The 16,857-nt window shown below is 42.3% G+C and overlaps 1 protein-coding gene and 1 pseudogene across 9 annotated transcripts in view; one reads left to right on the forward strand and one right to left on the reverse strand.

Annotated features, from left to right (window-relative positions):
• The window catches only part of CNIH3 (cornichon family AMPA receptor auxiliary protein 3), a 296,652-nt gene that overhangs the window by 216,310 nt on the left and 63,485 nt on the right, over positions 1-16,857 (forward strand). The window lies entirely within an intron of this gene.
• On the reverse strand, positions 3,560-4,294 carry LOC105721901 (dnaJ homolog subfamily B member 6-like; annotated as a pseudogene).

The following is a 16,857-nucleotide window of genomic DNA, read 5'->3' on the forward strand; positions in this document are numbered from 1 at the left end:
TTGATACTGGGTCAGCAATCCTCATGAACACATTGGCTCTCCAGTGAGCGTCCTGGAAGTTTTCTCTCTAATCCAGTGGCACAATCTCCAAAGTTATCAGAAATTTGTGTTGAGGAGTCCTTTTCATAAACCCCACTAAAGATGCAAGTTTTCTATTGTAGCTGATTATAAACTGCTTTTTGAGAAGAATCAAAGTAAAACAATTGTGGATGACAAAAGTCTTAAGACAGTCATGGTTGAAGACACAATTGACAAGGAAGATTGGTTATTTCTGTGGCATACAACAGTTTAACATCATAATTATTACTGATAACATATACTAATATCAGAAATTTAGGAATCTCACATGATTTTGGAATATACATTAGTAACAATTTATATAAATATAACCCAAAGAAAGTTAAACATTTAATATTTGACAATACTTTCTATATAATTTTAGCATACCAAGTAAGCCTAATATGTCTCTCTTGGACTTCAAGGGACACTGATATCTAAAAAATTAGATTGAGGTCAAAATGACTGAATTTATTTATGTATTTATGTTTGAGATCAGGTCTTGCCCTATTGCCCAGGTTGGAGTGCAGCGGTGCAATCATGGCTCCTCAACCTCCCTGGCTCAAGCAATCCTCTAACCGTAGCCTCTCAAGTAGCTGGGACTACAGGTGTGTGTCACCATGCTCAGCTAATTTTTGTATTTTTTTTTCTTGTAGAGGTGAGGTTTTGCCATGTTGACCAGCTGGTCTTGAACTTGGCTTAAGTGATCAGCCTCCCTCTGCCTCCCAAAGTGCTAGAATTACAGGCATGAGCTCCTGTGCCTGGCCAAAGAGACTGAATTTAAAACTTGAAATTTTGCTTTTGGAAAATTTGTCATATATCAAAGATTTAAAACACCTGATTTCACAAAATAGGGTCATAGTCACTATAGAATAGTCATTCATTTAGCCAGAAGGATAATTCAAATATTTCAAAAAAGAGAAAAACCTTGACCTTTACTTTTCGATAGGAAATCCACTTTCCCAAATAATAAGACAATAAAGACAGCATGGGGCCAACTAAACCTGTTTCTCTCTCTACTCTTTTTTTTCCTGCAGTTAACTGAAAAGGTAAATAGAAATCTTCTATTATTAATGTTACACATTTTGTTCAAAAGAGAAAATCGAATTTTACCTCTGTATAGTGCATTGTTAATGTTAAAACTAAGTTCAATAAAACCTTATAAACAATTTCATCTAATTTTAACCAATTTGACATTTACATAAACCTTTTATAACCTTTTATAATTTTCTTTTAGAGCAGACCAGTGCTTCAAGAAAACCCTGTTATTCTGACACAGAGGCCCAGATGCTGGCCTTGCATCAGTGTGCTTTTGATATTAATGTTTAGTTTCTAGAAAGACTGAACTAATTTTACTCCTCAAAATTGGCCTTGCAATCCCATGTGCCCACCTCTTCTGCTATAGTCCCTGGGCCTAGAGGGATTGAATAGTTTTAATTTTTGGCCCTGTGTCTCGTGAAAGCAGTTTGTTTTGTCAGCTTCTCCTGGGTCTGTAGATGAGGCTTTGACTGGTGCCAATGTTTAGGATGTAGCAGGAGTCGGTGCCTTTTTCAGTACCAGGAGTCGATGCCTTGTGACTTAATAGCACAAGGACTTTAAAAGGAATACAGAAAGCTACAAGGACGTAAAAACTTTAAATTTCAGTTTCCCTAATTAATCAAAAACTTAATGGGATAGAAATAATCTTGCTAAAATGTAAAATCTGCTTCTTAGGCCAGTTACCAAAGGACAAAGAAAGACCTTCTGCAGGGTGATTGCTTCTCCTCTTGGGAAGCTCACTGAGATAACCTGAAATTCACACCTGATGAGAAAAGAGTACTTAAATTAATCAGACACAGGAAGAGTGTGTCCAGGGTCATGGGTGAACCTTATAGAGGAAACAAGAAACCGGGAAACTAGTACCCTGAGCAGGGGAACAGCATGATAAATTTTCCAATTACATGGAACAATTTAGACATAATCAAGAAAAGCCGAGACTACAGAATCGAGTTATACTGGAAGAAAACATCGCTTTTCTAGACCTTACAGATAAACATTTCAGCATCAGGCCACTGTAGTAGTTAGAACTGGAGGAAAAAAAGTTAAAGGAGGTAGGAAAAAGTTGAAGGAGAGAGCATCTCAGGAGAGAGTTAGCATCTCAGGCCTTTTCATGGGGAGAAAAAAGCTAAAAGCAGCAAGACGCATTCTGAGACATGAATGTGAGAAGTTTTCAAAAAGAAATGGTATAGAATCAAAATCAAAACCTGTTGTGATTTGATTAAGAGCAAATTGGTATTTTATGGAAAATTTTTTCTAATATAGGTGATCAATCTGAACTTTTTCACGTCTCTCTCCCCTACCTATTGATTCCTTTCTACCTTGTTTCATAAATAACCTTTCCAAGTCTATAATTTAAATTAAACTTTGGATAATATATTAGTCCATTTTTATGCTGCTGATAAAGACGTACCTGAGAGTGGGCAATTTACAAAAGAAAGAGGTTTAATTGGCCTTACAGTTCCACATGGCTGGGGAAGCCTCACAATCATGGCTGAAGGCTAGGAGGAGCCAGTCACGTCTTACATGGATGACAGCAGGCAAAGAGAGAATGAGGAAGATGCAAAAGTGGAAACTCCTGATCAGATCTTGTGACACTTATTCACTACCATGAGAACAGTATGGTGGAAACTACCCCCATAATTCAACAATCTCCCACTGTCTGTCTCCCACAACACATGGGAATTATGGGAGTACAATCAAGATGAGGTTTGGGTGGGGACACAGCCAAATCATATCAGATAACTTCTGAATTAAACAAAATTATTCTTTTTCTCAATAAGAGCACATCTTCTTTGGAATATCTTATATACAATTTTTTTTTCAGGAAAGAATGCACTGAACACATTTGCATTTCTTTTTTTAAAAGCAAGTGACAGAGACCCAGCTTACCATCTTTACTTTTTTAAACCCAAGCTTAACATTGCATGTTTAAACAATTGTCAAGACCTACTAAATTGCCAGCATTTATGCACAAGCAGAAAACATCCTTAATTTACATTAAACCAGAAATGCATTACTGTTAATGCATCGATATCTTTCACTACTAAATAGTGAAAAAAAATGAAATTATTTCTATAGAAGTCTTGTCCTGGCAATGTTAACATCATAGCAGGCTGACACTGCTGGCTCACATTTCAGACGTGATGGAAAAGCAGATCCGTGCTGGTTTTAGTGTACAATCTTGTCAGTGTACCACTGAAGAGTCAAGGCTCACCTTGGAGTATGTTTAATAAAAAAGCAAAGTGCGTACAGAGATTTAAAACAAAAAGAGTCCCGTTTTGTGGTCCCAACAATAAACTCACAAGTCTATGACAAATAGGAGCTCTGAAGAGCTGTTGATAAATCCTTTAGGTACAATCATACTGAAAGTCAAGTTCATTGGATATCTTCAAAAAACTGTTTTTGTTAATCCTCAAATGGTGCTTGTTATAGTTTGACATTTATGTTAAACGCATGCATTGAATTACTTGTTAACCAAGCGCAGCTGCTGCTCCTCACTATGTATCATTAAGGACTTTAACTGACCCTCTTCTTCAACTTCTGCTTGTTCTTGACCATTCGTGACAACCCTTTTTTTTCCTTTAGTAATTTTTCTGCCATTAACCATTTCAGTAGAAGTTGATACACATTTGAAGTTGCCAATCCTACTTCTACCAAATGATGTGGAAGAGAATGAAATGAGTCCCCCATGACCTAGTGACCAAAATGAAGTAAATCCTATATCAAAGAAGAAAATTCAATTCCAAAATATGGAAATCTACTGAATGCTGAGAAAAAAAAAAAAACATCCGTCAGCTTCTACTCCCTTGGGGACCCCTTTGATTTCCTAAAAAGTCCTCAAATGGGTCTTCAAAGTAGTTGAATGAAAACGGATCCCTTCCATCAAAAAATTCCCTGAAGACATCATCTAGGTTACAAAATGTGATGCCAAACTCAAACGGACTGTCAAAATGACTTCCACCGCCTCCTCCACCATTTCATCCTCCTTCGCCCTATTTGTCATAGCTGTCTTATTTTCTGGCATCTGGCACCACCTCATATGTCTTGGCTACTTGTTTGAATTTTCTTTCTGTTGCTGCTTTATTCTCAGGATTTTTATCTTGATGCAACTTCAGTGCCAGTTTCTGATATGTCATTTAATAACTTCTGGTGAGGCATGTTTCTGCACACCTAGAACTTCATAGTAATCCACCACATTTTACCAGATTGTTGGAACAGGTCGGAGGATGTGGGCAGCTGGCGAGGAGCAGGGGAGGTGGGGTGGCAGCATGACTGTGTTGGTGGCTGTGGCCCAAAATTATATATTAGCTAGAATTCCTATTCTTAGTTACCTTAAATTTGGGTGAAAATCTAGGAAGCAAGAAATTCTGAACTGTCTATCAGTTGTTAGCATTTTGTAGGTAGGAAAATCCCATAATTTTTTATAAAAACATGTTTCCCCTCTATTATAACCCTTTCTTAATTGGAAATGACCCAGACATCTAGTGAGCATTTAAAATAATTTCAAGATTTTAAATTACATAAAAATTTCAGCTATAGCATTTATCTCATTTACATTTCACTCATTTTTGCAGTTTAGATTACTTATGAGAACTGAGATATTAGAGCTAGTCATTATTTCCTTGTTAATTATTTTTATAACCTGTGCATATTAAGTGCTCACCCAAGAAACTTAAATACATGGGTATTTTTACAGTAATTAAGAAGATTCAGCTTTCTATTAAATTAATGATATTAGTCTTACTTATCAAAAAAATCACACAAAGATCATTTTGTTTTGTCTGGGTTTATAGTTTTATAACCTTCTGTGCCAAACCCTGACACTTTAAAATATCTAGCAGAGACAAATATAACCACCCAAAAAAATATGTTGTCAATGCTGAAGACATTTCTATTTTAATCTTACCAATAATTTTAAAGCCAGCTTGTTTATTTAGGATTTATTTAAGTCACATGAACTTGAGAAAGCCTTGGACATATTTACTTAATTTATGAGTTCCCTTTTATTTATAAGCCCATTTGGTACCATGTAAAGACAACATATAATATCCAGACACATATAAACAAAGATCCAATAGCTTTTACCTTGGAATTCTAGCCATGAGATAGCAATGCAAACCCACCAGTTTATGAACGTGTTCATGTGGTTAAATTTTGCCTTGGTGGGTAATCTAGTGAAGGCTGTGAACCAAAATTTTGGGTTAAGCAGTTTCTCTGGCAGTTTGATTTTAAAGGCCAAACCTCCCCAGACTCCAAAGAACACTGGAACCAAACAGCACCACAGAAGAATCATGTATGAGGTTGGCGCAAAAGTAATTGCAGTTTTTGCCATTTGAAAGCAATGGCAAAACCCGCAATTACTTTTGCACCAACTTAATACTAATCAGTCCTGACCCTTTTTAGATGAGCAGCATACAACCCTGGATACAAGGAACTCCGACCCAGTTTCCCATTTTACAGTAAAAGGAATCCAATTGTAAGAGAGCCCTACAATTCAAAGACCTTCCAAGATGAGATGAGGTCAGGCACGTTCAGGGTGGTATGGCCATAGACTTTCCCTTGCTCCCTTGGCCCCCACCTATGTTCATACCAACCTGAAGAATGCACCCAAGCAGGCTGCACTCTGCGATTGAACCTTGACCCCCCACAGCTGTGTCAACGCACACGCAATCACCAAAGCACAATCCAACTGCAGCAGCAGCAGCAGCCACCATGCCCCAAGAGTGTCCAAACTGACATAGTTGGGGTCCTTTCCTCCTTAGTTGGGCTTGTTCAACCTGCAGATGGAAGTTCCTTCAGAATTTCCAAAATTGAGAGGAGCAGTTGCCACTGTTAAGACCCATGAAAGATACCTGTCCAACACAATTACTAACAAGTCCCAAGACTGTCCAAACAAATAGTTGGAGTGCTTGTCTCTCTGTTGGTTGCACTTGTTCAAGCTGCAAATGGAAATTTCTTTGGAATTCCTAAAATTGAGCCATTCCCCTTGTCTGGTGCCCACAAAAGACTCACTTTTCCAGATGCAGGTGTCAAATTTCAAAGACTGTTCTTCCTAGGCAATCGGAAATGCAGTTGGGGCCACAATGACAGAGTCAGAGAGAGACTGAAACCCATCTCCAGCCAGAGAAAGGGCCAAGTAGCTACTTAGGAGGGCTTCTGAGACTCTCCTGGCCCACAGTTGCAGAGCCATGAACAAGCTTCTGGTCAAGGAACCAAAATCTGTTACTGAAAGGCTAAGGGGTTTGGTCTAGTCCTGTTGCTTGCTGCACAGAAAGCCAATTACTGAGACAATGAGTGTTGCCAGGGAAAAAAGCTTTATTTGGGTGATGTCAGCCAGAGTGATGGGAGATTGTCTCAAATCCATTCCTCTCAGCCAACTAAAATTGGGGGTTTATATAGTAGGGAAGGAATGCAACCACGTCCAGGAAAATGGGAATTAGGGAGGGGTATGGAAGCAATCATGATGGATGAGGGATCTGATATCTTACTGGATGTGGTGATCTAGTGAGTTTCAGTTCCTTGCTTGAGGGTTGGTTTTCTGAGGAAGGAATTCAGATAAGACAAATGTAAGTTTCAAATTTTAAGACCAGGGAAGGTCAATTTCCACATGTATTCAAAAAACCATAAGTATCAGTTCTGTGGGGCAGTTGGACTAGTTTCACTAGTTGTGAAGTCGATTGATGGAAGATGACTGAAGCACGTTCAAAATTTGGACCACGTTGCCTTGTCTTACCTCCTCCATCAAATATTTTTGCTGGGTTGCATTTTGTATTCAATTCTTAGTTATCATTGAGGGATGCTTCAACAAACAGTTTAATGCCCATTGGTGTGTGTGCTATGGGGGTGCAGTATTCTCCATTGTAGTTAAAATATATACAGAAAATAACTTTTAGATATGAGTTTTGGGAATAGTTTCTCCTGAGGACCTGGTACCCTTTTTGTTTATGGACATGGACAGCTACGTAACTGATTTCTCTTTCCACTTAAGCTTCTGGGAAACTTATTTTTAATTTTAATTTTGTTTTAGAGACAAGGTCTTGCTCTGTCGCCCAAGCTGGAGTGCAGTGGTGCAATAATAGATTACTGCAGACTTGAACTCCTGGGCTTAAGCGATTCTCCTGCCTCAGCCTCTTGAGTAGCTAGGACTACAGGTGTGCACCACCATGGCTCTTTGGGGGCCTTGCAGTCTTGGGGTGTGTGTGTGTGTGTGTGTGTGTGTGTCTGTCTGTCTGTCTCTCTTTCTCTCTCTCTCTTCCCCACCTCTGTTTTCTTTTCTGGGTCTAATTTTTATTTTATTTTATTTATTTATTTTGAGGTGGAGTTTTCACTCTTGTTGCCCAGGCTGGAGTGCAATGGCACGATCTCGGCTCACCGCAAGCTCTGCCTCCCGGATTCAAGCGATTCTCCTGCCTCAGCCTCCCGAGTAGCTGGGATTACAAGCATGCACCACCACGCCCAGCTAATTTTGTATTTTTAGTAGAGATGGGGTTTCTCCATGTTGGTCAGGCTGGTCTTGAACTCCCGACCTCAGGTGATCTGCCAACCTTGGTCTCCCAAAGTGTTGGAATTACAGGCGTGAGCCACTGCGCCTGGCCCTAATTTTTATTTTCAATTATTTTTCTCTATGTATTTCTGATAAGCCACTTGAAATAATTTTTTTATAAGGTAGAGTATTACACACTCTTGAATATGTGCGCATTCAGTTAGTTGATTAGTAGGTTGGGGACCGCATGGGCTGGATAGAAGTTCTGAATCCTGGGACCTGCTGTGTGATGGATAGACATGTGACTGGGCCTCAGAACTACCCTACTGTACACTGGATACTCCCAGGCTCCATCTTTAGTGAAGAGATAATTTCTCCTTACACACACTAGGAAGATAGTCTGGGATAGAGAAGGAGCTAACCTACTTTATCTAAATGAAGAACTGGGTGGGTTGCTGTGATCAACTAATGAAGGATTTATGAAAGCATTTTTAAAAGTTTAAAATGTTTTATATTTGCTCATTTAACATTTATTGCAAGCACTGGGCCATGGATATGAAGATAGGTAAACTCATTCATTCATTCTTTCAGTAGATACTTACTGAGTAACCACTGTGTGCCTCGCCCTGATCCAGGTGCTTGGAGTGCAGCCATGAACAGTGTCTCCTTACCTGGAGCAGTACCTCCTGCAATCCCCAAGGCACCCATAACACATAACCCCGAGGATTCTTTGTATGTGTTTTTTGCATTCTTTGCATCTACTCATATGTGGTAGGACTCACTTATGAGATCAAAGCTGTGTTTTAGATTCAGGGTTTATGGACCTAGGTTAGGACATGGAAGATGTTTGTATTTGCCAAGAGATTTACAGTTCCTCCCTCCCCAATCCTGTTTCCCCAGCACCCTGGAGTGATATCTACAGGTAAGAGTCAGTAGGTTTAGTGATAAGCCCAAGGATTCTGTCTGTAGGTTCTTAAGGAGCCTAGCTTGCTAGGCTTCTTTTGCCTGAGGGATGCTTCAGGTGATGTGCAAACAATCCCCAAGCCACGTGTAACCAGTCAGGTGGCTCTCGACCGGTCTGGCCAAGCCACCCTCTGGTTTTGATTTGGCAGGTACAGGGCAGGGTCTGTGCCCCCTTGTATTTTGGCAACTTTCCTAAGGAATTCTGAAATGTTTCCCAACCCTGTTCCATATTCAGAAATACTGATGCAATCCAATGTGCTAATTTTGCACATGAGGACACTAAGGCATAGCGGGTAAAGGGATTATTCAAAATCACACAGTCAAAAGCCAAGCCAGAACCCAAACTCAGGTTCCTGACTTCCACACCATGCCCCTTCCACGAGCCCAGGTGACAGACCTTTCTCTGAGCATGCAGACAGCTGGTACTGGGAGGTGTTGATGTGCTGTGAAATAATCCATCCTGCTTTCTGACTGGCCTTGGCCCAGGTCTGTTAAGGGTTCCAGCAGGATCATGTCCTCTATGCTCTGGTTGTATTCTGAGTTGATACTGTGGTTGCTATTTTTCCACTGATGTATTTTAATTAATAAATGTATAATGCCTGGCTTTTAAAATTTCCCAAAGTGGATGGTGCTATTTAGAAGAATCTTAAAAAAGTGCATAGGTGTCCTCCTGGTTGGGGTGAGTTTTTCTGCAGGCCATCATGAGAGTGGGCACTTGTCTTAGGAGCCCATGGAGGTTTTTACGAAGAGCCATGGCTCAGCCTTCAATCGCCAGTTCATGGATTTCTGCAGGTTTGGAGGAAACGGCTGCTGAAAAATGTCTTTACACAGAAGGAGTCCATCCATTGGGTACGCCATGGAGGCTGAGCCAGTGCATTTTAGAAGTTTTTTTGTTAGTAGTTGATTCTGCATTTGGTTTTGAGAACTTTAGACTCTATCATTCAAGTCCTAGTATAAGTTCTTCTAGACTAGGAGAGGAATTCTAGATCCCCCAGTGATAGTCTTCACTATTCTTGGGCTACCCCAAATGTCTGCATGATTGTCACGTTACTTGCGTATAGTTGACATGTGCCTGCTGAGATTGTGACGTCTTCCTCCTGGGCAGTTTGCAAATTGAAATTTCATTCCTTCTACTTAGGGTTGCCCTTTCTCATCTCTTGCCACATGGAGTTCTTAGTCCACTTCTGTCATCTTGTCCAGGGACTATGCCTTGTCTTCTGTCTGCAGCTCCCAGCACAGTGTCTTATACATAGTAAGTGCTCATTAAATATTCAGTGAATGAAGTAACTGTGACTCGTGAGTTGACCTGGCACAGTTCCAGATACTGGCATCAGACGACAGGAAAGACGAATTAGAATCCTCGAATTTCATAAATAAAATATAAAGTAATGTAAGAGTCTTTGTGTCTTAGGGACAAGGAAGAACTTCTTAAGCTTCAGAAAGTATAAAATATGAGGCAAAAAAGAGTGGAATTGATTTTCATTCAGTGAAGGACACAGTAGCCACGGAATTAATTAATCAACAGGTGACTGATGAGAGAAGGTATCAAAATGCCTAAAATTGAAAGAGATTCACATCTACAGCATACCAGCAATCAGGACAAATCAAAAAGAGAAAAAGGCAGCGATCTTATTGAAAAATGGGCAAAGCATTTAAGCAGACAACGAACAGAAAAAGAAACTCCAAAGGCTAGCCCTTTATACAAAGAATTGCTCCAGATCGTCTCTGGAGAGGTGCACATTAAAACAACAGAGAGATTGCACTTTACCTATTAGACTGCAAATGCTGGAAAGCTGGATTCTGCCCCATGTCTGAGGGGATGTGGGACAGAGAAGCCACAGCTCTGCTGGGGGAATGTAACCACTTTGAAGGGAAGTCAAGGAGGACAGTCAGTCCAGTTAAACCCCATGACCCAACAGTTCCACTCCTAGGTATAAATCCCAAAGAAATTGGCATACCAATCCCTAAGGTGACATAAATTAGGATTTTGTGACATTATTTGAGGTAACATGGTCAAGTCTGTTTCTCGCTGGTAGCGTGGTTAGACAAAGTATAGTGGCCACTCCCATGGAGCCCTGGAGCTACACTCCTGAGGGCAAAAGATAAGAAAGCATGGGATATGAGTTAGGTAAATTTAAAATCTATGCACACATAGAGAATACACATTTTGTAAGAACACAAGGAACAGAAAGATACACATGAAACATAAAACAATAATTGCCAAGGATGGAGCAAAAGGGCTAATGGGCTAGAAGGAAATGAATGAATGAATGAATGAACAAATATATAAGTAAGAGAGGGCCTTGCTTGGATCAATGATGTTGTCTCAAACTACAAGCAACCGGTCACCAACAACTTTTAAAAACTTAAGTTCTGGCCTGGAGCTGGCATTAACTGTGCTCCTTTATACATGTTCTATCTTCAGTTTGATTAAAAGAGTCCATATTCAGGTGAGCAATTGATGCCCTGTCAATCGGCTACCATGCCCAGAAGCCATTGTGTTTTCAGAGTCAACACAGAATGGGTGGAGGCTGGTAGAGGCCAGCTCCTGTCTGCCTTGCTTTTTGTTGTATCTCTAGCTCCTAAGACAGTGCCTGGCAGATGGTAGATGCTTAGTTAAGTATTTTTAGGAATGAGTAATGATGGCTCTTCATGGAAGATTCTTTGGGGAACCTTTCTGGTGCACATCTACACTCACTCTTGGGTGCATGCTCCCCCAGAGCTGAGCAGGGCTGGGCTGGCCATGGGCCCTTGAGGCCTAGGTGTCGAAGAAGCACCCAAGGAGTAAAGGACATTGGACCAGAAGGAGGGAGGCTGAAAGCAGGGACTCCAAAAGGGTGTCTGGAAGATCACCAAACATTTGAGCCAGAAATTGGTCCTGCATTCTTTTGTTTGAGAACCAAGGATGCCAGAGCACGCATACATTTGGTGAGAGGAGGGGGAACCTGGGGCTGGGGGCAGTTACCCGGTGGTAGGCTCTGTGGTCCCAATGTACTTCGTGTGCAGGCCCAGGTGTAGTGCTGGTGGGCTGGCTGAGTTAGGGGGCTGGTGGAGCAGGGGATTCTGGCCTGACTGCCCGGGGGAGGTCCCAGCACATTGCAGGCTGCCGCTACTTCTTGCCAACCCCTCACTCACTGCTTGAGCTGTTCAGAGTGACTGCCTGGCCTATGCCTATGACAGGTCAGCAGGAAAGGGCCTTCTCATTCTCTTCTCTCTGGATTTCACCCTGACCCAGATGGCTGCTGGCTGGAGTTGAGGACCGCTGTGCTGTCAGCTGAAGCAAGTCAGCTGGGGCTAGGTCTGCCTGGTCTCCTGCTCACTTGGCTTTAGTCCCAGAATTGCATGGCTCTGGGGTGTCTTTGTTTCCTGTTAACTAGACGGGGACCAGGGAAGCTGTGTCAGAACCAGCTGTGTCTGCAGATTCTGGCACATGATGGCAAATAAACCAGCGTATCCTGTGTTTCCCAATTTGTACTCATGATTCAGGTCTAGGGACTCTTCTGGGGCAGCCGATGCCTCCGTTCTCAGCTCATCTGCTGATCTCCAGCCTCTGTCCTGGCAACTCTGAGCTCAGGTTTCCACCTGTAACAGGATGGGCCATGCTGGCTTTATCACCCACCTGTGTCATCAGAGTGGCTCTGCCATGGCTCTTACCTACTCCCCTACCCTGGCTTTCCCCTACAGTGCCTGGATTCTCCTGATTCCGATGGTGTGTTGCTTATGATCATGTTCAAGGCCAGAAAGGGGAGGAGAGCCCTGAGACCAGAGGGTTGGGCCCAAACATCTGCATGGTAATAATTACAGAAATGTAAGTAATGATATTAATGTTTTAACTTTATGTGCTAGGCATTGCGCCCAGTGCTTGTTGTACATTATTTCATTTAATCGTCAAAGTAACGATATGAAGTAGGAACCAAGAAACCACTACTATCTCCTCTTTATACTTGAGGACACTGAGGCTTGGAGGGCTTAAACACTTTGCCCAGAGTCACACGAATAAATGAGGTAGAATTTGGATTTGAACCGAGACATGCTGACTCGCATGGCATGTGTAACAATGACACTGTTGTGCCTTTTACACAATGGCATTCCCCCCACCCCCACATCCAGCAGTCTTTATTTCTGTCTATATGGTGCCATAGTCTGTATCACCCCATTTTGCACTCATAGCAACCAGTTGAGGTAGGGATTATTCTCATTTTATGGATAAGGAAGCCACGACCTGGAGGAGTGAAATGACAAGTTCCAGGTCACACAGCTGGGAACTGGCAGGGTCAGGATGCAAGTGAGACCTCCTTCAGATCCAGGACTCTTCACTCTAAAGAGGCAGCACCTGTTCGGGAGAGAGGGGCGTGGAGTCAGTGGCACTTCATGTACTTGTGGTGTGAGAAGGGAGTGTGGCTGTGCGAGGACTTAGAAGGCAGTGGCACGGGCAGATCTGGGCACTCGGGGCTGCTGCTCAGGCATGGAGGGTGTGGCAGCAGAAGGGCTGGGTCTCATTTTCCTGAGCAGCGGCCCTCCTCCTACGGAGTCCAAGGTGCTCGTGGTCCTTAAGGCTCGGCTTTGGAATTGGCCCAGCCCCATCCTTTTGTAGAGCCTGTTCTGGGTACCCCACAGCACAGACGGTCCCCACTCATGATGAGAGTGGACACTGCTCCTGAGACAATGATAAGCGACCCTGTGCAGGCTCTGAGGGTGAGAGTGCCAGGACAGGTCCCTTTCTTCTGTGGTCCTGAGGCTCCTCATCCCTAAGTGGAGGAGGCTGGGTCACACACTTTTCCCACCTTGCTGTAAGGCAGCTTCCTTCCTAAGATGAGCATGTGCCAAGATGCTGGATGCCGTGATTTCTGATGTTTTCTCACATGTGAAAAGGACCCACTGGTCATCACTCTGCCATCTTCCAACCAAGCCCCCCTGGCCAGGGCCCAGCACACTGCCTGGAGCCTGTGACAGTCCCTAGTATTGGGGGCTTGTGATGGTTAACTTTGCGTGTCAATTTGACTTGGCTGTGGTGTCTAGCTATGTGGCCAAACATTATTCTGGATGTTTCTGTGAGGGTGTTTTTGGATGAGATTAATATTTAAATTGGTAAAGCAGATTGCCCTTCCTAACGTAGGTAGACCTTGTCACACCGTCTACTTTGGGGAGCTGCAGTTGGATGAACCCTGCACAAGTGGGATCCTGGCCAGCCCTGAGCCTTGACCTCCCCTCTCCCTGCTGTCCGTCTCACTCTCTGGCTTCCCCTGTGCAGGCCTTTCCGTGCCTCACACCTGCCAAGTTTATTTCCTGCTTCTGGCATCTGCAGCATGATTTCCATCTCTGGAAATTTCTTCCCAGACCTTTCCTCGTCTGGCTCCTGGTCATTCAGGTCTCTCCGCTTAAAAGATACCTCCTCAGAGAGCCTTTCTTGACCATCTCCCTCTCTACTCCCAATTCTATTTCTTCTTCTTAGCTGTTTTATTTTCTTCACACAGTCTGCCATTTTCTGATGCTTTTATTATCTATTTGTTAATTATCTCTTCCACTCTTACCCTTGATTATAATTTCTATGAAGGCAGGGACCTTTTCTTCTTTCTCACTACTGTTCTAGAGAGCCAGAAATGGTGCCAGGTGCATCGTGGGTCTCCAGTCAACATTTTCTGGGCCTCTTCGGTAGCCCAACACTTTCCGTTTACCGGTTCAAGTCAAGAGGGGCAGCACAGTGTGCTGGATGGAGCACTAACTGGTCAAAGACTCAGAGACCTGGGTCCAGTGTGGGTTGTCCCTCACTCATCACGTAAGGTGGAGTACGTCATTCAAACACTCTGGGTCTTGGTCTCCAGAACTTGTGTCCTAGGGGGACATCCCTATTCAGTTCACAGAGTACTTGCGCAGGTCAAGTTATGTCAATAAGATAATGCAATACACATGCAAGGTAGTGAGGTCTCAACCATTTAAGAGCTTGCAGAAGTAAGAGGAGCAAATGCAGGGAAGAGAAAGTCCCAGAGAAAACCAGCCTCTTCTAATGCTCAGCTCTGATGGGGCAGCCCTGGGGACTCATTAGCTAATGCACATTGACATTTTGATCATTTCTTCATCTTGCAGGAAGGTTTTTTATTTTTATTTTTTGCCATAGTATAACATGGTTATTTTTAGCAAAATAATGATTTCAAACAAATGAGATAACTTTTAAAAAATCTCCTGATTATAAATTCTGTGAACCCAAAGAAGGAAGCATGAGATGCTTTATAGTTTCCCAACTTTTGAGGCTGGATGGAATCCGGACGATCTAGGCTTAGGGCAGACCTGAGCAGCGACTGACCTTGCGGTAGTCCTTGGTGAGGCTCTGCACAGTGAGCTTTCGTGGATCGTTGCTTCATGGTCCTGTGATTGGGGGAAGAGGGAGAGGCCATAGGCTGGAGGGTTGGGGCAGGGCCTTTTGGGCTGAACTTGCCTAAGCCCAGTGATGGTAGGAACAGGGTTCAATGTTCATAGAAACAGCTTCACATCTAGAGTGTTCTCTGTCTGTAGCTGCCCTCCTTTCTGGACTTCTTAGTGGCTTCCCCTGGCTCTGCTTCTCAAGCCTCCAGCCTGGTACTCCACTAAGTCCTGCTGTCTGCCCATATATATTGCATTATGTTACTGATATAACTTGATCCTTCTCTCTCCCTCTGGTGCTGCGTCTCCTCAGGACCTCCAGTTTTCTACCCCAGAGCCTCGTCCTTGCCCCACTTTTTCAGGCAGGGCCCAGCCCCAGGCAGCACAGAGGCAACCTGGCTTTCAAGGACTTCAGTTATTCGACTTGGGGAAGAACGATCGCTCTTGCTTTGTTTCCACTGCTTTGCTGCCAACTTGTCTTACATTTTCTGTAATCACTGAAGCCTCCATCTCAAAAGTCTGGTGAGAAAAAAAGCAGGGGAGACGTTCAATGAGGGAGGGCGAAATATAAAAATAGGCATGGCTCCCAATATAAATCTGCAAATTTGACAACTTTGATGAAATGGGCCAATTCCTTGAAATCACAAACTATCAAAGCTCATGTCATAGGAAATAGATAACTGAAATAGTCCTAAATCTATTAAATAAATTGAATTTGTAGTTTAAGCTTTCCCACAGAGAAAACTCTTAAGCTTTAGAAAAAAAAATTAGTGAAAACCTTTGTGATCTTAGAAGTTCTTAGATCCAAAAGAGTTCATAGATTGAATACCAAAATATGATCCATAAAAGAAAAATGAGTAAATTGGATAAACTAGTGTTAAAGTGAAAAACTTTTGCTCTGAGAAGCATACTGTCAAAAATGAAATGACAAGCCACAGCATAGAAAACAGTAGTTGCAAATTACATATTTGACAAGACACTTGTATCCAAAATATATAAAGAACTCTCAAAGATTATCAGTAACAAAACAATCAGCTAATTTTGTTTTAAAAGATAAAATTATTTGGGCACCATTTCATCAAAAAAGATGTACAGATGGCAACTAAGCCCATGAAAAGATACTCAGCATCCTTAGTCAGTGGAGGAATGCAAATTACAACTATAGCGATACCTCAACACACCTACTGAAATGACTAAAAAAAACCAGACAAAACAACCAAAAATCAAACTCACAGTGCTTAGTTTTGTCTAGGATGTGGAGTAATTGGAAGGCTCATGTTGCTTGTGGGAATGCAAAATAGTGCAGCCACTTTGGAAAACAGTTTGTCAGTTTCTTATAAATTAAACCCACACTTACCACATGGACCCTCCTATTTGTCCAAGGAAATTGAAAACTTGTGTTTAGATAAAAGCCCTTGTGTAGATGTTTATAGCAGCTTTATTCATAATTGTCAAAACCTGGAAACAACCCAAATGTCCTTTAACAGGCAGATAAATAAACCATAGTTCATCTGTACGATGGAGTACTACTCGGCAATAAAAAGGAACCAATCGTTGATACAGGCAACAGTGTGGGTTAAACTTAAACCCATAGTGTATTTACTTATGCTTACAAAAGAAAGCAGGCTCAGAAGCCTGCATATTCCATGATTCCATTTATGTGACTTTCTGGAGGAGACAAAACTGGAGGGATGGAGAACAGATTAGTGGTTGCTGGGCAGGGGCAGGGGTGAGACATGGTGGTGGTGGGGGCATTGCAGAAGGGGATTTTGGGGGTGATAGAACTGTTGTGTGTCTTGATTGTGGTGGTGATCGCATGACTGCATTTGTCAAAATTCACAGAACTTTTCATCAAAAAGTGTGAATTTTACTGCATTAAATGTAAAAATGTTTTAAAGACAGGAGTGAGAAATGAAGTGATCTTGTTGTTGGTTTAGCAGTTAAAGTTCAGGTAAAGT

The sequence above is a fragment of the Aotus nancymaae genome, unplaced genomic scaffold (genome assembly GCF_030222135.1).
Source record: "Aotus nancymaae isolate 86718 unplaced genomic scaffold, 86718_ANA_hifiasm-v0.15.2.pri h1tg000032l_0, whole genome shotgun sequence".
Classification (NCBI taxonomy): Eukaryota; Metazoa; Chordata; class Mammalia; order Primates; family Aotidae; genus Aotus; species Aotus nancymaae.